This window comes from Haliotis rubra, unplaced genomic scaffold, assembly GCF_003918875.1.
Source record: "Haliotis rubra isolate DU_JTF1 unplaced genomic scaffold, ASM391887v1 Scf913, whole genome shotgun sequence".
Taxonomy (NCBI): domain Eukaryota; kingdom Metazoa; phylum Mollusca; class Gastropoda; order Lepetellida; family Haliotidae; genus Haliotis; species Haliotis rubra.
Window position 1 is genome coordinate 275,886 of NW_025767650.1, and position 5,564 is coordinate 281,449.

The window sequence follows — 5,564 nt, forward strand, 5'->3', positions numbered from 1 at the left end:
GTCTTCTGCTCGTGACGTCACACGTGGACGACCCGACATTGGGCGATCAGAAGTGGTGCCAGTTTGTTGTAGACGACCTCGCAAGTCATACACAGTACGACGGCTGCATCCCATTGCTCTTGCAACGTCAATAACTGATCTTCCCGCTTGCAACATGCCAACGGCACGTTCACGTTGCACATTTGACAATCGTTGCATTTCAAATACCGTTAGAACTGTGGTTTAAAAGTGTTTTTTCAATTCTTGAGGCCAATGCAAACACGTGCATATGAAGACAACTTCGATGCGAAGATCACGTGATCGACTGCACGTGCAAAACCTGATTTGGCACTAACGTCATTTGCACGACGAATGGATGGGTTTGAGTGGGTTTTGCTAACGTTTTTCTAGAGTCGAAAGATAGGGATCCCATTTCGGATACATAGATGTATCATCAGCGAAAAATTATTCATTATATTTCAAATTACATTTTGTGAAGTTTCTTTTTTGACTCAGTATATTTGTGAGGTCTAATTTCCATCTGTTTGAAGGACGAGTCCTATATGTTTGTTTATTTATCTCTTTAATAGGGATACCTTGCATTGATAACTGGGGTTTTAAACACGGTAAACGTTTCTTGCCAAACTGTATATTTTCTGTTTTTTCGGGATTAAACTTAACTTGCCAGTTTTAGCCCATTGTGATATTCTTTCTAAATCGTCGTTTAAGCACATAGCTGATACACTTGGATCATTATAACAACATAAAGTGACGTATCATCAGCAATAGTCTAATATTACAGTCTATACCATCTACAAGATCATTAATGTATATCAGAAATAACAGTGGTCCCAACACTGATCCCTGAGGGACACCTGTTAGTACAGGTTTATATTCTGAATTAAATCCATTTATAACAACTTTCTGTACTCTGTCATGAAGATAACTATCGAAGCATTTTAGTAGCCTACTACCTATTCAAACATAACGTAATCTATTCAAGTCCCTTATGCCATACCTTATCAAAGGCGTTGCTGATATCGCAGAATACAGCCCTTACCTCCTTACCCTTATCAAGTGAACTTGAAATAAAATCATGTAAATCTATTAACTGATAACTAGTCGAATCTCCAGGGGTGAAACCAGATTGCATCTTACTTATGATATCGTTATATTTGAAGAAATTATAAACATATTTATGTACACATTGTTCAAATACTTTTGATACACAACTTGTCAGTGCTACAGGTCTATAGTTACTACAGTCATCAATATTATCTTTCTTGTGGATGGGAATTACTGATGTTTTTTTCCATATTCAGGGAAGGTGGAGGTCTGAAGGGATTGGTTGAAAATCTTCATGAGGGGATATGACAAATTATTTGCATTTAGTTTAAGAAATAGATTCCCTATACCATCAGACCCGGTTGCCTTTCTATTGTTGAGGAGAATATCTATAACGTCTGCTAGGTTTAATTCTATAAAGGATAAACAGTTTTCATTATTCATATTAGGAATAGGGGGAGAGCGTTCCGGGTCTTCAACAGAGGCCTTGGCGATGAAATAAATCATTTAATACGTTTGCTAGAGATATTGTATCATCATAGATTATATTTTGATGCGAGATCGGTGGTAAACTTGTCATTTTATGTTTTTGATTCAAATAAGTTTTTATCAAGTGCCACCAAGTCTTATTATCACAATGTTCATTGATAATGCCGTCTACTTTAAAAAAAAGATTTTCCTTTGCCCTTCTGACTGTTGATACAACACAATTCCGTAATTTTCTTAAAGCTTCTCAATCAGATTGAAGATTACGTTGTTTTGCAAGCTTGTGTTTACGATTTCGTTTGCGTATCTAACTACGTATTTCGGCATTCATCCATGGCTTATCTTTACTTCCTTGTGAAACTTGTGTCAAAAGGTTTGGATCTTTTAAGGCTAACAAACACAGGACAATGGTCACTACAAACAGGGTCAAGTACACCCGAATACTGAATACAAGATTCCCGTGTCTTAGATTTGGAAGTGGTGTCACTGAATACAGACTACAGACTACAAGATGTCCGTGTCTTAGATTTGGAAGTGATGTCACTGAATACAGAATACAAGGTTCCCGTGTCTTAGATTTGGAAGTGGTATCACTGAATACAGACTACAAGGTGCCCGTGTCTTAGATTTGGAAGTGGTATCACTGAATACAGACTACAAGGTGCCCGTGTCTTAGATTTGAAAGTGGTATCACTGAATACAGAATACAGACTACAAGGTACCCCGTGTCTTAGATTTGGAAGTGGTGTCACTGAATACAGACTACAAGGTGCCCCGTGTCTTAGATTTGAAAGTGGTGTCACTGAATATAGACTACAAGGTGCCCGTGTCTTAGATTTGAAAGTGGTGTCACTGAATACAGACTACAAGGTGCCCGTGTCTTAGATTTGAAAGTGGTGTCACTGAATACAGACTACAAGGTACCCCGTGTCTTAGATTTGAAAGTGGTGTCACTGAATACAGACTACAAGGTGCCCGTGTCTTAGATTTAGAAGTGGTGTCCCTGAATACAGACTACAAGGTACCCCGTGTCTTAGATTTGAAAGTGGTGTCACTGAATACAGACTACAAGGTGCCCGTGTCTTAGATTTGGAAGTGGTGTCCCTGAATACAGACTACAAGGTGCCCGTGTCTTAGATTTGAAAGTGGTGTCACTGAATACAGACTACAAGGTGCCCGTGTCTTAGATTTAGAAGTGGTGTCCCTGAACACGGAATACAGACTACAAGGTGCCCGTGTCTTAGATTTAGAAGTGGTGTCACTGAATACAGACTACAAGGTGCCCGTGTCTTAGATTTGGAAGTGGTGTCACTGAATACAGACTACAAGGTGCCCGTGTCTTAGATTTGGAAGTGGTGTCACTGAATACAGACTACAAGGTGCCCGTGTCTTAGATTTGGAATGGTGTCACTGAATACAGACTACAAGGTGCCCGTGTCTTAGATTTGGAAGTGGTGTCCCTGAACACAGAATACAGACTACAAGGTGCCCGTGTCTTATATTTGAAAGTGGTGTCACTGAATACAGAATACAAGGTTCCCGTGTCTTAGATTTGGAATGGTGTCACTGAATACAGACTACAAGGTGCCGTGTCACTGAATACAGAATTGTGTAACGTGGATGAACACAAGTTGAGAACAAGTCAAGAAGTCCCATCACACAAGGCACATGTTATAACTTAGAAACAATAGCTCATAAAACAACGACACAAAGCACCCCTCACTGCAGGACAATGTTTGAATATCCCACAAGCGACTTATTGGCTAAACAAAGTATCAATATCCATAGAAATAGGCTTAATATCCAACACAATATTCATAACGGCCAACCAATGCTTCATTCCAATGGTTAGGTGATACCTCAATACCCCACCGGGAACTTCATCACACTGGCTGAATGAAACCTCCGTGTCACATTGAGAATTAACCATGATGATCAGATGACGGCAGAGTATTAGGCGTGCCCCCATCATGATAACTAAGCCTGCCATATGTTTAAGAAATGTGGTCTTACCAACGTTAAAATTTATAGTCACATCGGCAATATATCAGCCATATCGTGACTAAATCAAGTCAATGAAGGAGAGTAAAACAACTAGATTATCACAGATAGTAATTTAATCTAAAATATGTTCACTATACATGACGATACAATATAAAACAGGCTAAAGATCGCCAACAACTGAAGGTAGATCATCATCCTAGGGACCATTGGGACTTACAGTGCCTTTGCTGCCTGCATGGACCCTAGTTGGATTTACACCATCCCTTCAGCCGCTGGCGATTGTAGGAAAACTTAGCCGAAATTTAAAATATCAAAAGTACAACGTTTAAAACATCGGGCAAGTTTAAAGTTTACTTTGAAAGTCTTCGGACTTACGTACCCTATCAGGGGAACAATAATTTTACGATTCTTTAACCCCCTTTGAGATACAGCCACTAACAATCGCAGAGGCTAATTTATACTATCATTGATAAGATGACTTTTATCTATTTAAAAACATATTTTTCAAAATGTATCTCATAATTCTATTTCTTTTAAAAAAACAGTATTAAATGATAATTTATAGTATTAAAAAATATCCTTCATTGTTTTGACACTCAAATATGTATCTCTTGTGATGGCAAAATAGGAATATATGACATTTGGAAGTTAAAATACATTCGGTGAAATTCATGACAGGTATGAAAATGATATAACTAAATCAGAACCAAGATTAAGCATAATAGAATGTTCCGAGAAAACGTTACGTTAATTAACAATCGTTTATATGAATATATGAATAGAAAACGCAAATGAACTTTACGGGGAACGCAGTGCTGTGTACAAAGGATTAGCAAAGTGAAAACCTTGTGTGACACAGTGAAGCTCATTCTAACGTGTTAATATGGCTCTCGAGTAACGACTGTAGCCAGTTACATACTATATACATATAGTAGCTGTGATTGTTTTAAGGCGTAGTCGTAGTAGTAGTAGTAGTAGTAGTAGTAGTAGTAGTAGTAGTAGTAGTAGTAGTAGTAGTTGTAGTAGTAGTAGTAGTAGTAGTAGTAGTAGTAGTATAGTGAGTGAGTGAGTGAGTGAGTTAATATTTTACGTCACATCGGCAATATTACAGCCATATCGTGACGAGAACAATTTAATTTATATCAACATTAAAATCAATAAATTGAGAACATAAAAAATCTGTCATCGAAGGACAATAAAACTACTAGAGTATCACAGCTCTTTATCTAAAACTAATACACTATCATAAAAAGAACAACACTATCATAACAAAACAATACTAGGGACCATGGGGACTGACAGTACTTTGGCTACCTGCATGGACCCTAGCTGGATTTATATCAACCCTTCAGCTGCTGGCGATTTTGGTCAAATTTAGCCAAACTTGACAAAAATGCTACATTTAAAATCTGGTAAATTTAAATTACCTTGAATGTTTCGGGACTTACGTACCCTCTCAGGAGGACAATGATTTTACAAGACTTTAACCCCACTTGAGGGTACAGCCACTAACAATCTAAGTTACTAATCTAAACTACCAATCATTAAAATACATCTACAAGTAAATCAATTTCTTTTTCAAAAAAAAATAATTAAATGAAAACTAACAGTGGTAAAATGACCACATTGAAAAATTTATCCCTTATGATGGAGAGTTCAACACAGTCAAGCAGGACATGCTTGACCGTTACTCTCATCACAAGGGATACAAAACGGAGGATCTTCACCTTTTAACAGGTATTTGTGAGTATAACGCGTATGGCCAATGCGACATCGTCGCATAATGACCTCCTCAAATCTGGACTGACAAGCCAAGTATGTGTAACCAATATAAGGTTCTTGTTGGTGCATGCCTGCTCGGTAGTATTCACCACACAGTCGTTTTGAACTTTGCCTTTTCAGTATCAAGAGGGTTACTTGGATGTGATTTGAAGTACGAAAGTATATCTGTCGACCATGTGTATGGGCCAATGACAAGTTGTATCAACCACAAACACGAGCAACTCCCCGTGCGTAATATACCGTTAGGG